This window comes from Phlebotomus papatasi, chromosome 1 (assembly GCF_024763615.1).
Source record: "Phlebotomus papatasi isolate M1 chromosome 1, Ppap_2.1, whole genome shotgun sequence".
In the NCBI taxonomy this organism is placed as follows: Eukaryota; Metazoa; Arthropoda; class Insecta; order Diptera; family Psychodidae; genus Phlebotomus; species Phlebotomus papatasi.
This window is the reverse complement of record NC_077222.1, coordinates 87,480,363-87,500,565: the sequence shown is the minus strand read 5'-3', so window position 1 is coordinate 87,500,565 and position 20,203 is coordinate 87,480,363.

Genomic DNA, 20,203 nt, shown 5'->3' with positions numbered 1-20,203 from the left:
AGAGGTTAAAATAAGTCCGCCAACAATGTTTGGATGAGAGATGATATCTTTTCACTGGACAAACAACTCTCCCACGAAGGAGTGTTTGGAAATGATAATTTCCCTAATAATGTAAAGAATGGCCCTCCATGGCTTGCAGAGAACGTACAATAAGTCGTCTAAAGTGTTGGCACACGCTTCTTCACCCAAAAAAAAAATAAAAATATAATACCCATTGGACTTCAAAGTTGCCAAGATGCTGTGCATCATCTTTCTCTCGGAGCCTCTTGTCTGCCGGTGACACATTGACCTGAAAACCTGATAATGACATCAGCCGAAAGAAAGTTGTCCGAAATTCTTTCCTCTTGCATTTTTATTTGCTTCTACCTTTTTCACCATGGACTCTCTGGGCAACTTGGAAAGTCAGCTCAACACGTGAGACGATGCTCAGGTGAGAGATGAGCAGGGGACTTAAGAAAGATGAGCACATGAGGCAACTTGTTTCCTTTTCCTCTTATTTATTCTCTCTCTCTCTCTTGCCAATTCCACTACCAATCAACCAAGATGGGTATATGCCAAGAAGGTTAAGGTTGGCAGAGACGTATTGTCGCTTCCATCACTAATTGTTGTAAAGGATTTTGGCATTTTTTTTTATAAATCTTCTTTTGTTAAAAAAATCAAATTTATTTGTTTTTATTTAAATATTTTATTATTCATCACCATTTAATAAATATAAAATAACTGGTAACCTGAAGGGTTTTCGAACTAGGAGTGTTTACAAATAATTCGCTTTCTATTACTTGAATAGTTGCTCTTGATCGTAACAGTTAATCGTAAAAGTGCCCTCAAGTCGACCGGTGGAATAATTTAACAAATTTATTTGCATTTGTAATAATATTTAAAGAATGCTTTAAAATCATAAAATGAATTGTTTCATAAATAATACAAATTATAGAGATTCCTTTGAAATTGACTATAAAACATTAATAAAACTGAATAAATCATTTCACCGGTCGACTTGAGGACCAACACTTTCCTTCAAGCCTGAAACATAGAACGAGTGCTTTACCTCTGAAGGGGTTATATCGATTTGAAAGCCTAAAACTACCGTTTTTTCTAAATTTTTTTGTGATTTTCCTAATAAAGCAATCAATATGGATTTTTTAAATTTATTTTGAGGATAGGGGGAGGTGGGGCTATATTGTAATGAAGCTACACCAAGAGAAATCCGAAAAAGTTAAAATAACATTCCGGAAATGTTTATTTTACCCTGCAGTATTGATCCGATATCGGTGTAAATACTACTCTTTTTAGGTGTATTGGGGGTTAAAGTTACCCTTTTTCATGTTAATTTTATCCTTAAAAAGGTGTAAAATTAACATTAAAAAATGTTGATATATTTTTACACCTAAAAAGTGTTAAAGTTATGATGAAAAAAAGTTAATCGCACCCTCTTTTTTTTCTCAGTGTAGGCTATAATGTAATACAGTTTAGAATAAAACAATTAAGGATCTAAATTAATTTATTTATTTTGTATCCAAAATAAATACACAATTATTTATTTATTTCAAATTTTGAATATGAAATGAAGGCGTACTAGTACACTAATTGGGCTAATTGAGAGAAATCCTTTTTTAATATGTTCCGCATTTAGCAGTAAAACTTGTTAAATTTTTATTCGATTAATATTTTGAGGATAACTAAAACTGCTTAGACAGATTCTCTAAAGAGATACACACGATCATTAATATTGATAAACAACTAGGGGAAAGCGCGCTACCTTCGGACGACTCAAGCTTCGGACCTTGTGGATTTCACCCCTAGCTCTCTTTTGAAAATTTGAGACATTGTACTAGCTATTACAATATAATATTATAATGGAGCAGATTAATTTAAACCTCATTGAAAAAAAAAATTATTTGTCCGAAGCATAAATCGTCTGAAAGTAGCGCGCTTTCCCCTACACTTAATATAAACAAATTAAAATAATTTTCTTAGTCCAAACCAGTTTTCTAGTTCTAAGTTTCTATTTTTTTCAAGAATATAACTAACCTGCTACCGAGATTATTTAAAACCAATCGGATTAAAATTAGTTGAGTTCTGATGGTAGCTGCGAAACGCCTGAAAAAAGAGATCGTTTCAAAAAAGAAAAAGTTTTTTTTTGCGTGAATGTTTTAGGGAATTTAAAAGCACTCACAGGAAGCTCTCTAAATGAGTTGGTTAATAAATTAAAACATAAATCAAAACCATTTAGTTTCAACATGAAAATTATTATAGGGATAAGAAATTTAACAATTCAACTCCATCAAAGAATTTTCTTTACCTTTGGCTACGTAGAAACGATTTATTAATAAAAATTATAATTAAAACTTGGAAATAACAATTTTGTATTTAAGAAGATTAAAGAAATAAAATTGTATTTCTCGTGATCCATATGCGTCTACCGCCGACTTCACAAGCGAAATGGGTTAATAGGTTTTGGAACATTGAGGAATGGGATACTGAATCAATGATAGCATATTTAGTAAGTAGAATTATTGATTGAATCCAGAAATCCAGTAAACTTTTAGTGTAAATTTTCTGGATAGCAGGTATAGTGAGATCTAGAACTTTAGTAAATCCATTGAATCCATTTCGGTCTACCACTGACTGATCTCCTATCTTGAATTTCGTGTAATGGACTTTATTCCTCGGCATCTTTGTGCCGGTAGGGCCCGATATCTTGTGGAGCTCGTAGTTCTTGGATATTCTGCCAGGTCTTCGCGCCTCAGTGTCCCCGATTCAGGGAGTCGCAATTCTCTTAATTCGTTCTTCGTATAAGGTGTCATTCATTTGAATCCCTTCCTAGGAAGCGAAAGAGGGGGCTTATCTTGAATCATGTGGCTTCTACCTATTCTTTAAGTCCAATATCAGAATCATAAATGCTTAGAGCTAACTTTTGTATAGATGACTCACTGTCATATTTTGTTTTTAAATAAATTGAAATTGAAAATGCAAAAGGACAAATTAAGGATTTGTGAAACCCTTTATCTTTCCTATAACCAATTTTCATCATTTTATTTACGCAATTTGCTAATTTACTGACCTGGGAAATAGGTTTCATCAGACAAATTTAAAATTTGGTCAGTAAAAAAGTCAAATTGGCATATTAGTAATTTGGTCAGTAAAAAAATCAATTTTATAATTTGGAACTACAGGATTAATTATTATCAGAAACTTTCTGAGATAACACAGAAAAGTAGAATGCTTAATTAATTAACGCAGTGTTCACCCAAAAAAAACATTTTTGTTCAGTAATAAACCGCTTTTTAATAAGAAAAAAAAGCAATTCTGTCAGTAAAATCGTTTTTGTCAATAAAAAAAATCTATTCGTTTCAGTTAATTATTTTGGAGTTTGCACAATAACTGATTAAACCGTAAGACTAAAGCTTTCTTCAGACTTGAGGTTTAGCCAAATTCTAAGATAAAGCTTAGGTTTATTGTCTTCAGTTCTTCCGGTGTCCGTCAGAGGATTCTCTGACAACAATTCTCTAACGAACATCGTAAAAACTGAAGACAACAACACAATTACGTCACGTCACATACAATATTCAAAAATATCTTAGGTCTTATGGTCCTATGACTCTTCAACTCATCCGATTCCTAATTTTAAGATCTGTAAAGTTAATTAGATGATTTAGTTGCTGTTACACTCTTAGAAAAAATTAGTTCGTACAAGCTCATATGCAGTTATTAGAACTATAAAATATAGTAAATATAGACCCAACTATATATTTAGTTTGGGTAACTAAATGAAATAGTTGACCACAGTTAGTTAAAGTATCCTTTTCATTTAGTTATCAAAACTAAATCAAAATAGTAATGGGTACTATAACATATTAGTTCCAATTACTAAATAAATGGGGTTGATACCCATCTTATTGGCTGTAATAACTATATCATATTAGTTGTGGTTACTATATAGCATTCATTGTGTTGCATATTTCTTATTAGTTGCTTAAAATTCGAAAGAGCTTCAACGCATTACTAAAATAAAAATCACTCTTTACTATTGGAAAAGTAGTCATAACTTTATGAAAATATAGGCCCATCTATTTACATTGGTTGTGAGAACTAAAAGGAATTAGTGACCAATATTAGTTGGGATAATGATTTCATTTAATTAACACAAGCAAATATAATTGTATGAAAGCATTATGAAATAATTGCCGCAACTTATCCACGTAAATATTGTCTTATATTCTCACTACTAATAAATTTATTATGAGTATAATGTTTTAAGAATATAAGAACTATTTTAAATAGATTTGATAATAATCGCCCGAACAACTTATTTTCATTAGTAATCACGTCTAAACTTTTCTAAGAGTGTATTAAGGTTTTATACACATTTATTTGAATTTCAATCAACTTAAATATTGCTATATATCACTGTATTCTATGATTGGATAGTTTGGAAGCATTCAAAGTTTTATCCATTCAAAGAACATGAAAGCGATTAAAATAATTTATTAAATTAAATATAAAAACGTGTGGACAAAGCAGTAACTTCTATATCAAATTATATTTTTTCAAAGCACCTTTGACAATTCCAAAGAAAGTATTTACACAATTTCTTAGAAAAATAAATAAAATTGAAATTTCGCACAAGTTCTCTACAAGCTTTACAAAATTGTATCTATGCAAATATATCTAGTTAATTGATGAGATGTTAATTTAATCTAACCTTTAAATCCGCGTAAAAAACGGATAATGTGAATCTGATTGAGCAATTTTCTTGCTCTCGTAGTGATTATAAAGCAATTTTGATAAATCATGCCTTCACTACTTCTGTGATATGCCTAAAAAAAAGGCTAAAGTAAATAAGTAATGTTGCACTGGGTAATGGTATCAGAGAGTGCAAGCAGAGCAGATAATTGGCTGGTTAATAATCCGGAGCGAATATGAGGTGCAAAGCCAGTATTAAAACACAATTTATACAACAATTAGCACTGTTGTACCACAAATTTGCGGAAAATTGGATTAAAATGCGGAATTTATTGCAGAAAAGGATTTTAATTCAAAGTTCTGGTCTGGAAATATTTTCTAGCAGTGCATACGGGATGTATTTGGTTACAGAAAATCTGCAAATGGTCATGAATGTGGGTGACATGGTACATCACGATTCTGGAGGAGTACTTCTTGGCCATCAGGCACATGCTTTACTTTCACTTCATTGTCAACCACACAGTCGTTCTCGAGCTGGGAGAATGATGAAGTGGGAAAAGGTCAGGAGTTCAGTGAGATTCTCACGAAGTTGCATTTCATGAAATCTTTTGGAGAGTTTTTCCTGAGCAAGATGACCGAGATGCTGTGGTATTTTTTTATTCGTGGGTTCACAAGCCGGATTTTGAGAGAATGGGACACTTGTTATCTAATCGAATGCAATTACCGAAGAAATCCCACATTGGCGCGATTGAAGACAATTATTTGTTATATGAACATCCGGTGCCACATTCCGCTGCTGCCCAAGACGGCCAGAAAAACATGGATCTCAAATAAATATTTACATAAATAATTGTGACTTCTCACTGGGCAGCCCCATGAGACTTTCCGTTGAAGAAATTCAGGTGAAAACTTTCACTTGGCGTTCACTCTGTCTCACCATCTCAAAGACACTCACTCTCCAGGTGAGATTGGAGTTGGTTGGGTGTAGAAAAAAAGAGAGAATGGTTGGAAAGAGCGCGAGTCTGGGGTCAAGGCCCTGACAATGACACACATCTTCGCGGTTCAGCCCGCCAGACAAGTTCAACAACTCTTCTCTGCCGATCTCCTAAGTGCGACAAGAGTCTCTCTGCCTAACCACAAACCAGCCATTCAATTTCTAATTTCATCACCCAAGTTCGCCCCATCCGTGCCGTCTTGGAAAGTCCTCCAGAATTCCTACCCAGGATACTTCGCTGCGCAGGAAACTTTGGAAGAAATACCTTTGCCAAGAAGCAAAAGTGCTTCCTTTGGATCGTTTAATTAATTTAAAGCGCCGCAGCACGTCTAACTTTGCAAATTGTCAGTGTCAGGAAGCTCCATTGATGGCCAATTTTGTCCTCGTAACTTAATTCACGCTCCGTGAAAGTCTCTCCTCTCCATCCCAAAAAAGGGTCAGGAGGAAATTTCATACATGACTTCCGATACATGTAACAATGTTTCTGATGCTGCTTAGGGGACAAAAAAAATTATTCTCTAGGTGAATTAATGGAATACAGCATCGAGTGGAATTCACAATTAGCAGGAGCTTCTTGACGGGTTTCACTTTGTATGGCAATTATGTGTTGGAAAAGAGAGAAAATTGAGGAACTATCCGCGAGAAGTGTTTAATTTGAACTGTGTTGAAAGTCAGAGTTGAGGCATACATTTAGATAAAAGATGACGATTAACACCTGACTCTGATAGAAAGTGAAAAACTTAAAATAAATCAATTAAAATAATGATAAGCAAATGAAAAATAAAATTGAAGTAAACTCCAAGATGTAGATTAACAATGATAAATGCACATATTTGGGTACACTTTCTCAAAAACAAAAATATTAATAGGGTAAGGGCTCATAATTTTGACTAATTTCTTATTTAGGACACTTTGAGGATAAAATTGGACACTAAAAATAAATTGATTAAAATTACGGATTTTTATTCCAATATTTGATGAATAATGAATTCTAAATAAATATTTGTTCTCTTTGGAAGATTATAACATTAAATACGTTAACTTTTGAACATGATTTGAGTTGAAATTGCTTTGTTGAAAATTCAGTGTGAGCAATTTCCAACGAGAAATATGACAAAACTTTGTGTTTACTTCAGTCTTATTTAGCTGTGGTGAAGTACTAACAATGTTTCTTCGCTTTTTTGAGTGATATTATTGAATATTCATTGAATATTATGTTGATTCACGTTAGTGGTGATTTGTACATTTGATCTGAAGTGAGATTTGCCTTGTGAATTAGATTTTTCGTGTGAAAAATGGGACATTTTCTAAGACATTTACCAGTGAGGTGATGGTTCTTATTTTGGACAGGTGTATTTCTCACGATATTTCGTGAAGTTTTAGCTTTTGTGATGACTAGGTTGGACAAACGCCTGGAAAAACAAAGGAGCATCATATCTACGAAAGAGATGTAGCGAGAAATGCCTTGAAAGGCTTCCGGAAAGGCCAGGGAATGAGCGCATCTGGGAGTACTTGAGTTACCGAAATCAACTCACTTTAATGAATGATGTGGAAAGTTTCCGGGCTTCTTGTGACATTCCACGTTTCCCTTACATGAACAGGAAGAGGACTTGGTAATACTGGTCCTTGAAATGGAGTACAATTGGCATCCTGTTGAGGCGGATTATCTGTCCAAATTTACAGTCAAGTTGTCCAAATTAACAACCAAGTTGTCCAAAATTCGAGTCAAACCAAAATTCGTCAAACCAAAATTCGTCAAACCAAAATTCGAGTCACCTCCACATATCAATTCATTTTTAAACGTATTAAGACTAATTTTAGTAAAAACAAAGACAATAAAACCTTGCCAAGTTTCTAAACAACCCTACTGAAAAGAGAGTAACAAAAAAAGTCGATTAGTAGTCGAATACCATACTAGTAGATTAGTAGATTAGATTAGTAGATTAGTAGTCGATTACCACACTTAACCCATCGTGATACCTAGCTTTTATGGCCTCTTCAATTTGTGAGTAAGGGAAACTGGGGCACCATCAAATACGAGGTAGCACAGAACACTGAGATTTTTAATTAGGGATTAGACTTCAGAGGACGAGACCTATATGAATTCTTAAATACCATAGGGATGCTTGTCCATCGAAAAAATGACCGTCATTGTCCAAGTAAATTAGAAAGAAAAAAACAGTTATCAGTGGTATCGTATGTTCGGTAGTACTCTAGTTTCCTCTAATTTTTATTCACTTGGAGCACTTGGAGCATTTTAACACATTATAACGAGAATTATGTAAGCACTATGCATAAGAAAAGGGATGGCAAAGCGTCTCAGGCTTTGCGAAATACTAGAACTCGTGATTTAGATGCTATACCACAAAAGTACTTTCGCATAATTTACCATTTACCATTTCCTCCAAAATTATTTTAAAAGTAATAGAATTGATTTTAGGATAAAAATTAATTATCGACTACGAACCGGTCCATTACCAGTTCAGAACCGATTGAAACCGATTCAGTTTTATAGGAAATTCCAAGACTTTTCCACCGAGCCAAAATATGACCTTATTCGCTTGATGAATGCACTGTCTAGTGTCTTTTTAACCATTGACCTTGAAAAACCATTATTATGAATGATTCAATGGTACTTTCGTCTAATGGCCTCTACAAACTAGAGAGAAATTTCTTTAAAAAAAGTGCCTTTTTAAAGAAAATTTTCCCTATCCTTGTAGGCATAAACGTCAGAATTTTTTAAAAGAGGCAAATCTTGACGAAAATTGCTTTTAGTGTGTAGACACCATAAGGAAGGAATGTCTACCTAACATATCCAAAATTGAAGAAAAATCGCACTAGGGAAAAGCGCGCTACTTTCAAACGACTGAAGCTTCAAACGGTTCATTTTTTTAATGTGTTTTAAATTAATTTGGCCATTGCATTGTAATATTATATTTTAATAGCTGATCCAATGCCTCAAATTTCCAGAAGAGGGCCAAAGGTAAAATCCATCAAGAACATAGAAAAAAACTGAATTGTCCGAAGCTTGGATCGTCCGAAGGTACAATGTTCTCCCCTACGCGTTTTCAAGCTATTTAAAAAAAAACATGGTTTTGGAGAGGAAGGGGAAGTGTGGTGTGAAAATGAGGGGCATGTTAACGATCCTTAGGTCGACTTATGGAGGGTCCCCCGAAGGTCTCAAGTCGCTATCTCTAACCGTTTGGCCTCTAGAGCTGACGACCACCGGACGGATAGACGGACAAACATCGTGACGACATTTCTCAGAAATCGTCTAAAACACAAAGGTTTGTTAGCAAAAGTGGTCTCCGGGGGTGGAAGGTGGAAATTTTAAGAGGGGGTAAAAACTAGAGGGATAATACTGCTCTCTCCATGGAGTGTCAAAATGCACCAATTGGACAAAAATGAACAAAAATTACTTACAATGTGTAGAGACTTGGCATAGCCTCAAGCTTATCTGCAAAGCAAGTAAAAGATATTCACTGTGAAGTCTCTCATTGATCTCTATCTTTATCTATTTATGAATTCAATTGTTATTTTTCACTCGTGCCCGCAATGGAGTGAAACGTGCCAAGAAACTAAGAACAAAACATCACTAATAGACACATAAAATGTGGTCAATTCATTGGAGTTTGTGCAATTTGCGCAGAAAATACACGTCCATTGGAAATACATACCCGGAGGAAACTCAATTTGCACCGTGCCCTCAGCATCATCTCTTGAGTAATTTAATTAAACATCCAAGCCAATTAGCATAATCTAGCAGGGGAGTCAGGAGTCAGGAGCAGCGAGGTTTGGATGGACAAAAATGAGGATATTAGGAGCAATATTTCCCAGCTTATATACGCGCACATCATATGGGGTAGAATTATTCATGAAGTTTTCCCAGAGCAGGAGGGAAATTGTATGAGATTGTCATCTGAGTAGAAATTGGATTTTCCCCGAGTTATATGATGCAAGAATGGAAATTCGAGGGAGTATAGTAATTTTGGATGTCATGACTCCAAATGCACCTCACTTGTTTATGTCAAGCCTGGGTTATACCCCATCCCCATCAGGCTCTTCCACCCCTCCTCCCAAATTCCGCACAATCTGTCTTTCATGTGACTTTATGTCGGCGATAATGGATCAGTTTGGGTGTTGCAGGTGAAACCACACCGTAGATTTATTTCTCAGAATCACATTTGGAGACTCAATTAATTTGTCACACCAAAATGGGAAAATACTACTCTTATTAGCTAATAAGAAATTCATCGAAATTAGCACCCTTAAAGCTCTGTACAGAGAAGAAGTATTGAGGAAAAGTTCCACAGCATACAACGCACCACAAAATGTTTCCAAAGTATTGAAGTTTACTGAAAATTAATTGGAAAATTCAGTGCAAACCCCTTTTGGGTCTCACCCCAGACAAGAATGTTCTTGTGGCTTTATCATGGCATTTAATGAGAATATTTTGGTGAAATATTTGGCGTAAAATGTGTGGCTTGAGTCTCTCAAGTCATCAGCAAGACCACCAGCTGATTGAGCTTCCCTCGACAAAACAAGGCGTGAAAAAAAGACAACCTCTGAAGAAAATTGCATATGTGGTGAAATTGAAGACACCAAGAGCGCCATTTGAGACGGCTACAGACTCCTAATGATGATACTTTAGATGGAAAGAAAAGCCCGTGATCATATTGTAAAGTAAATCCATCATTAACATCTCTTGCTATCTACTCAATCTACGCAATTGAGCAATAGAAGAAAGCTGGCAATTGTAACACAAAGGCCTAGTGAAAGATATGACATTGCCAGAAAGAGAGAAAATACATGCTCAAAAGACATGAGCTTATTAAGGAAAATGATCGACAGGTGATCGATAGGAAAAGCATGTGGTCGAGACTTCTAGGAAAAATCAAACAGAGACATTTCCATCCAATAATATATTTTGCTTAACAGCTTGACAGTGATATCCTGGGACAATTTTGGCAACAAAGAAAGACAGAATTTTCTCAGGGGATGAAAGACTTTGAAATTTCACGAGGGAAATAACCACAAATCGCGAGGATGATAGATAACTTAACAAAGTGGAGACGCCTGGTAAAACTTTCAAGTTTTCAATTTTATGCTCCATTTTCTTAGCTGACGAAGAGATTAGTTTAAAACTTTGTTATCGATTTTAAGAATTGTAGCATCGTTCGAAAGGCCTTGAAATTCCCTATAGTTTATATAATTGAAAAGAAATAAAAAAAAAGCACGCATGAAAAGCTTTATGGCCTTATGGCGCCTACACACTAGAGAAATTTATGTCCATATTGAAACAAATTCCCTAAACTTGTGTCACAAAAATTCTTTAAAATGCACTTGATTTACTCCAATGTGTAGAAGTCATTATAAGTTGTGGCCTCTACACACTAAACAAATGTATGTCCATATTGAAGCAAATGCCTTACGATTGTGTAGGAAAAATTCCTCAATATGGACATAAATTTCTCTAGTGTGTAGAGGCCATTTAATGTCCATATTTGAAAGTTTTTCCTACAAAAGTGTATGGAAATTTGCTTCAATATGGACATAAAGTTCCTTAGTGTATATAGGCCACAAGATGCAGTGATATCTGATTAAAAATTCCAATATTTTTCAGTATTTAAAAACATTTACCAATTGGTAACATTTCTAACTATTGCATCTGGCATTTCTAATATTTTACCGATATATACCAAATTTCAAGTCGATCAATTGGATTCAATTTTATTCTACACCATTTATAACATTTGTAGCATTGAACACTTTTCCAATTTTTTTTTCTGTGCACTAAGCATTCATTGATTCTGTCAATAAATCACAAAATATTATAAATTTTCTCATTTTTACCAAAATTCTTTGGGACTTAAGAAAACTTCCTAATTCGATTAATATATACTTTTATGAATTTTGATCAAATTTTAAACAAACTTAAAATAAATTTTAGGAACTTTTGTAAATATTGAGCAATTTATTATAATTATTTTTGCATAGGGGAAAGTCCTCTCCCTTCGAACGTTCATGCCTTCGAATAATGTGAAATTCTGTTCTAAGAGACTTGCACATAATTATAAATAATTGATTATAAGTTAATTAATATTTAAAAGAAATGTGTAAATATCTTAGGAAAAATAATAGAAAATTCACATTATTCTAAGGCATGGACGTGTGAAGGGAGAGTACTTTCTATTACTTATTCTTAAAAAAATTAATTATTCCTCTTTTTTGAATTTTTTTTGAATATATTACGATGTTCTAACAAATTTAAATTTTTAAGAGTAGATAGGCTCATGAGTTTTGAACACATAAAATTCTCTAATATTAATAAATAATAAATACTAAAAGCTGTTTCACTAAGGGAGGATGGGGTAGTTTCACGCATGCATTAATTTTACAAATAAATATTTTCAAGACGAAGAGTAATTATTTGGGAATTGTCTCGTCAGGTAGTCAACACTTAAGAGAAACTAGCGGAACATAGTTCATTTGTTTAGCAAATGAGTCCTTAAGAAAGTTCAGCTGTGTTAAATTGCCCCATCGTTCCCTACAGAAAGATGTTCGATATATTTACAAATAGCAAATAATGTGGTCTTAAATATTTTTTTTATTGTTTATTGTAAAAAGGGGTGGCAAAGTGTCCCAGGCTTTGCGAAATATTCGAACTTGTGACTTGGATGATATACCTCAAATGTACTTTTGTATCATTTACCGTTTACCGATTCACAGACGATTTACTTAACACATTGAAGCACTCAAAATATTAGTCAAATACCACTCAGGAGTATAAAAATTAGTTGTCGATTATGAACTGGTTCATTACCGGTTCTTGCTGATTGGAAACGGTCCAATGTTGTCAGAAATTCCAAGACCTTTTCAACAAGCCCAAACGTGATACCATTCGCTTAAGAAATACACTCTCCAGAGCTTTTTTAACCTTTGATCTTGATAAACAGTTATTAGGAATGAATCAATGATATTTTAATATAAGGACGACAAGTTGTCGGCCTGGATAGCATCTAAAACCATTTGCTTTTACTGTTCTTAAGTCCTTCTAAATAATCGACTTTACTTGGTGTTCGTTCCTGTCACGACTGTTTGATGGTTTTTGAACACGGAAAGGACTGAGAAAATCAGTCGAGGCATGAAACAACACAAAGGATTGCCGATAATGCAGAAGTTCTTAAGAACAGTAAAGCGCTAAAAAACGTATTCATTTTTGAGTGGAATAGTGCCAAAATTCATTATACCCAATCGTTATTATGTATAATAATCATAAAATCGCTGTTTTTAAAGTTTACAATAGAACTGATGAAATTTTAGTATTTGCAAATCAAGTTTAATTTTTTATTGCTCTCTTGTTGTACTATTAAATTCTTGTATAGGAAGGTGTGGGGCTGTTTCACTCATGCATGATCAGTGCAAAAGTTCTTTCTACAAACTACTTAAAAATATAATAGGGCAAATACTAAAATAAACCTTGAGTCTCATAAAATAAATATTTTTCTGAAGTCATGCACGCATAACCTGTTCAATCCTTCCCTAATTCTTTTCCATTTTCTTCCTGATGATTTGAGTTTATGTCTGACATAACCTCACATTTTAAAATAGTTCATTAAAATTTTATTCAAAGACTAAGTCATTTTATCAATACTTTTTCTAAATATCTTATTACATTTTGTTTTCCTTTTTATCTTTCTGTATATTTTAACTGGTATTTAATATGCAAGTTTTTAGAAGGAAATAATAATCAGACATTAGCAATCATAACCTCACTCTAATTTTATACAAACTGATAATTTGACTATCGCTCTTAACCTTTTTCTTATTATCCTGAATCTCTTTTTTGCAATCTAAAATTTCTAAATCTATTCTGTTTGTGTTGTCATTACCCCTTAATATTGTGATTGGCCTTGTGAGCCCCTGTGCAGCTTTCGATGGCACTTTTGACTGACATGAATATTTCGTTATTACGTTTCAGCGGGAGCGGTATAAAATACCGCGACTTTCACTAAGAATGTCAATATTCCATTGAGATTTCAATCTGCCAAAGTACTTCGTTTTCATCCCCTTTGCTTTGATGTGGGACCCGGAAATCTACTTTACGGAAATCGTATCTGTCTTCAATATCAAAGGGTTTTCAGGAAAAGAGAAGCCTAAATTTTGTTCGTATTGTAATGCAAATACTTGCGTCGAATTAAATGCCATTTCATTCCCTGATTTGAATCCACCTGGATAGAAGACAGTGCAAAATGTTGCATTCAGCGTGTCCTTCTATCCATTCGGGACTCTTTGGGGATGTATTAATGTGAGCTGTTAGCTCAAATGGTCTTCCATTTATATGTGGTTTAAGTTCGAATTTCCATTGACCACTGACGGAGTACTTGAAAGCCATTTCCATTTCCCTCATTTCTCCTTCTCAATGCACAAATCGCCAGACAAAGTGAACTAAATACAATTGCAGATAAATTGATGCTGTGCCAGACATTAAAGCAACTTGCATCGATTGCACGGAATATTGCATAATCTATTTATGGAATTTTTCAATCAGCTCGAATTTATCGCTCTGGAGGAGCAAAACAACCCCATTGAGACCAATTCACGAGGCTCGTAAAATCATATGTGACATAAATGTTATGCCTGTTATGCCTAATCGTACATTATCTCGCCAGATTAATTACAGGTTGATTTTCGCTTATGAATTTACAGCTCACTTTGCACATAAATCATGATTATTTCAAAATTTAGTCTTCCGTATCGATTGATGTCCACTTGTGTAAAGTTAAATGCATCGCTGAGCTAAATGACATACTCCTGGATTCAGAAAGGTAGGTCATCCATAAAGGGATGAGATATTTTTAACAGCATTTTTTTTTAAAAGCTTTTAGCAAAAGTGTATTGCATTTATTATGCAAAGGGATAAAATTGAACATCGATTTTTGAACTCCATTAAGGTTTTCCTTAAGCCCATTTTATTAGCTACGAGTAGTTAAATTAATTTGATTTTTTTATATTAGGTATGAAGTTTAAAATTAGAATCCGACAAAATAGACCGAATAGATAATTTCTCTAGATAAGTGTTCAAGCTATTACTATTCGGAGAAGCGCCAAATGGCCCCGCCAAATACTAGAATTACTTTAAAGGAATATTTCCATAGAATTATTTATCCTACCGTAGATTTTGTACCGTAGATACTGGAGATTTTGTACTCCGCACTCCGGGGTGACTTTGCAACCCTGCTATTCGTAAACTTATCTTTAATTCTAGCGCTTCAGGATGGTCTTTACCAATTGGACATGATGGATAGGATCGGTAAAGACCATCCTTAAGTGCTAGAACTGAAGAAAAATTTCCGATACGACCAGACGAGTAAAAAAGTCATCCTCGGAGCGCACAGTTACCTGCATCTACGATACCAACTATTCTTCAGAATGATGGATAAATTTTTAATGTTATAAGTTTGAAAAGGGGGGCCGTAGTGCAATTGATAAGAGCATTCGACTCATGGATGGTGTGACTCCTGGCTCGACTATCACAGTAGTTGTGAATTTGAGTCCTACCCGGTGCAAATGATTGAAGCGTCTAAAAGGACATATTTCTCAAAAACAATGTGAACCGAATAAATAATTGTAAACTGAACAATGCACAAAAAATTGTAATAAAACTCGGCTTTATAGAGAATATGGATTACTTTTTCAAAGAATGAGCTGGAAGAACTTTTCCTTTTACGGACTTCAATTCAAATCTAATGCCGGCTTCAGACTGGAGGTTTAGTCCAGTTGCCGAAGGTTTCAAAAATCTAAATAAGTAGCAATTTTATTGATTTTTCAAAATCTAATGGATCCTTTGCCCTTAATATCCAATTCTAAACATTTCCTAAAAGAAATCGTGCCTCATAAGGAATTACAGGAGTTAAGCCAGATGGCTAAGCCTGAGGTCTGAAGCCAGTATAAGGTTTAGCCCGTTTAGTCAAACGGAGCTTTACATCCTTCTTAACGCATTTAATTTGGACTTAAGTTTCGATATTAACACCCTTAAGGATTAAGGACCAGGAGAAATAAGTTTTTTTCTGAATGTTTAGAGATCCAAGGCAATTTCTCGTTTTTGGGTCACCGGTGTTCCGATCAACTTTAAACTGTTAAATGCGATTGGCTCATTAAGTTTTGAAAAAACCGTAAATTTGCTTGTTATTTAGGAGACAAAGGTAATACAGGTTTCGGACTGCAAATTTAGTCAAAATCCCGAAGGTCTCGATGTTTTAAAAAATTTTAAAAACTTCTTGTAGTAATAAGCAACCTCAAGCTACAATTTCATCGAAAACCCTTTGTCTTTTAAAAAAATTACAGCAGAAGATAGATGGTCATATGACTCATATGACTAACTCTTTGATCTGAAGCCCATAAAAGGCAGAAATAAAAGGCAGAAATAAATATAATCATTAACTACTCGATTTAAATATTTAAAAACAGTGATATTTGCATACAAATTATGGTAAAGGGATTTAAAGACATTTAAATTTTAATTAAAACTATTTTTTAATGTTATTTAAAGGTCGTCTCAAAAATTCGCTTAAAAAACGTGAAAGAAAAATTCATACTTCTAAAATTATTTTTTTTCTACTAAAGAATCTTCTATAATTTCAATGCACTTGACCCAATGAGCCATCAATAATTCTAAACCATGGCGGAACTGTGTTTCTGGGAAGGTCTACAAAATATGCTTCTACAGTTGCTATATCTTCTTTATTCGATTTAAACTGTCAGCCATGGAGGAATTACTTTCCGTTTCTGAACAGATAAAAATCTAATCTTGGAGGTAAAGCCTGGCGAATACGCTGTATGATCAAGGAATGTATAATTTGAATCTCTGAATTTCTACATTGTCGAATTTCTACATTAACATCTTTGTGGACAGTTTCGTAATCTTGGTAAAAATCTGAAAATGATTCTTTACGTAAACTCAGATTTTTTTTCTCAAAATCTTTTTGGTTCTATTAATTGAAAAGTTCACAGTAATATTCAAAGTAAATTGTTTGACATTAGTCAATATAATCAATTAACGAATATCCTGGAAATTAAGACCAAAATGCTTGTAACCGACATTTCTATTTCAAGCTTTGATCGATTTGGAAGCAAATATCCAGCTCCAGTGAACTGAAATAATTCTTGTATCAACAACACGATGCATAAAATCGATTTCAGTGTACTTAAAACGGCACAAATGAGGCTAGTAAACTTCCACTGGAAAGGATTTTTGTTGAATTGTTAACGTACGCGACACGAGTTCTTTTAGCTTTGTTTTTTTAGTATACCTGTGGAATGAAATAATATCTGATTATCCGGCTCGAAGGACCAAATGGATATGTGTGAATCTAACCCGTGATAGAGATACCAAACAGATATGAATATCCCTAATCTATGTTCTTCCTGAGCCTTCAGCTGAGACGACTGGCAATTACAGGCAGTAATTGCATTCGCTATATTTTCAATCTTCATCCTTTAGATAACGTACCCCCTTACTTCTTCCGAGTCTTGGGGAGTACCCTGCCACTCTTCCTGCAGTCACGGACTGTCGATTTCATATCTTCCGGTCTCAAATACCGTCAGTATAAATGTCTGGCTCAATTTTTTCTTTTGGGTTCATGCGTTAGGCCTTTGTATCGCGTTGTGCCCAGATCAAGGAGCCGGGGGAGCCGCATTCTTCATAACTCTCTCTTTGTCGAGGAAGTTACACTCTGGAATGAACTTCCTAAAAAAGAAAAACGGCGGCTTATCCAAATCTTTTTGACGCATTAACTTGCTTTTTTCCATTTATTTAAATTGCCAGAAAGTTTTCTTTTTTCAAACATTGCAGATGACTTATACAACCTGAGAAAAAGCATTTCCACTGTTTGGTTCTGGAAATTGATCACTAACGCGAAGGCGGCGGTGGACGCAAGCTTTGCTTTCTGACAAATCTTTATACTTTTATACATGTATTTTTTGTTTTCAAGAGCACCTGCTCGAATTTTACATAAATGAATTTTAAATAAATAAATAAACCTATTATAAGACACCAAAGAGCATGACAATCCCCTTGTACCTCGAATTTTTTTTGCTAATAAATGGTTTGTTAAAAAATATTCCAATATATTTTAGGGAAACATTTAAATTAGGAAAAAATCACCTGCAGTTAGGGGTTTTGAATTTGAAAGGGGTGGCCAAAATATACTAGGGGAGACTGGGGCAAAATTTGTCTAAAACGAAAATTTCAATATTCACTATTTTCTAAAATAAAAGAGACTGAGGCTTGAAATTTTTATTATAGATAGCCTTCATGAACCTTCTTAAACTTACAAAGTTTCAAGGGATTCGAGGAAGGATTATGTAAAATAAAAAATAATGAAATTTTGAGCCCTATTTTTGGAATATTTGGCTTACAGAAAATATCAATACTGATTAGTTCAATTTAAGCACATTTCTCGTTAAGATAGAGAAAAATTATCTTAGACGAAGTTGTAGAGGAATAAATTTCCTATAAAAATATGTCTATTTGATATTTTTAACGTTTGCGAGAGTAAAACGTCACAAATTATCCGAAAACTGACAAAATTTGCCCCAGCAGTTTTGAGTATACAAAATCGACTTTTAGAAAAAGGTTCGGAAATCACATTTCTTTTGAGATAGAGGAAAATAGTCTTCTGCAATGTTGTAGAGCAGTAAATTTCCTGCTTGACAAGTTTTGCCCCAGTCTCCCCTATAAATAGGGGTTTTAAAACATGGACTCTTCTGAAATACTAATTACCTTACATTTGGATTAAAGAACATTTGCATTAGTGTTATCTTGAAATATATTTTTTAATATATTTTTCTATCATTAGCAATGCAAAAATTATTTACACCTTAGTTAAATAGTCTACAAATTTAAACCATTTAAAAGCTTTCCAGGCTGATTATGTGCACTTATGTTGATTTACTTCCAACGTACAATGTAATCATCCAGTGATGAGGCATAGTTAGCTCTTGAAATTCACTGCGCTAGAAAGTTGAATCACAAAAGTTGTTGTGCATTTTTCAGAAAAAAAATGCAAATAAATCATAAATACATTTCCCTTTTCCCAAAAGAAAATTCCAATCTCTCAATCTGTAAAAGAAAATTGCTCCATGCACGTAATCTCAGTCTCAATCTCGATCCATTCTTTTCTCCAAGAAAATATACCAATTTTTCTTACCAACACAGAGATATCTAACATTGTTTTCCCATTATCCCCTTTTTTGTACCCATCCAAGCAATTTTTCTTATCGACAAAAGTATGACGCGAGCGGATGATAAAAATGGCAAGTGAATAAAATTGATTCTCACATGATTTTATGGTAATTCAGCAAGCTCATAAAAAGGCGCCTGAATAAATTGTGCCAATCCCACCCATGCAGAGGGAATTCCATCTGCAGGATGACGGTGTTGCACAGCAGGTGCATCCGGCAGTGTATTTGAGACGATGCGACATAACTCTGCAGTTTTCAATGTCTTGCGGAAACTGCAATTTTGTCCAATTTTCCCCTAAATACTACACCAGGAATTAGGGGATGTTGCCGAAAATTAAACAAAAGACCCATTCGGACATGGAAAGAAAGCCCATATCATGAAAAATGCATGATTTTAGAGCTTTCAAAGTAGCGCACGCATATCTAGAGATTTTATGGTGATTCAAAGGAAACTTTTTAGACATCATCCTCATAAATAACTCTTTTAGGATTGAGATTCAGGGAAGGTTTTTTTTCTGGGTTGTAGAAGAAAAGGGCAACGTGAATCCTCCTTGGTATATGGGGTTTTGTGTACTTTAAACGAAAATGGACACGAATAGTCCATAAAGATTATAATTTTATATGACTGCGTCATCTGAGGCGTGCCAAGCAATTCCGCACGCAGAAACGTAAGTCCCAAAAAAAAACGTATTTATATTTCACATGCTGAGCAAGTTTATGACTTTACAATTGTTGTTACTTGAAGAAACAAATGTTAAGAATAAACAAGCATTTGAAAATTTCAGAATAAAGAAGAGGTTGGGTTACGGTATCCAAAAAATTCACAAAAGGCACCTTGAAAGATTTTGATATCTTTCTGGGCATTTTAAGGTTATGTAAAGTTATTCAAAAGAATGTAATGGCCGGTTAAGGGAATAAAGAAATTCAAAATTTTCTCTAACTGTTTTTCTAGCTTTATGACGAGGATTTTAAATTTGCTTGTAGGAGTTTCTAAAAGTCTTAACCTCTTCACTTATAAGGGTCATCGATATCGAATAAAGGTTAATTTAACTAATTAATTAAAGTTAATTAGAGGTTAATTGCTCCCAGTGTGTAGAGACATTAAAAGGAGTTACTGTATCTGGAGGTAGATCAAGTGGTCCCAGTGAAAATTCCGAAATCTAAAATTCTGAATGAGTTGAAATCCTGAATAATCAAAATCCTGAATAGGACGAAATCTCGGAAAGCCAAAGTTCAGGAAGAGAAAATCCTCAAAAGCCAAAATCTTGAAAAGGCCAA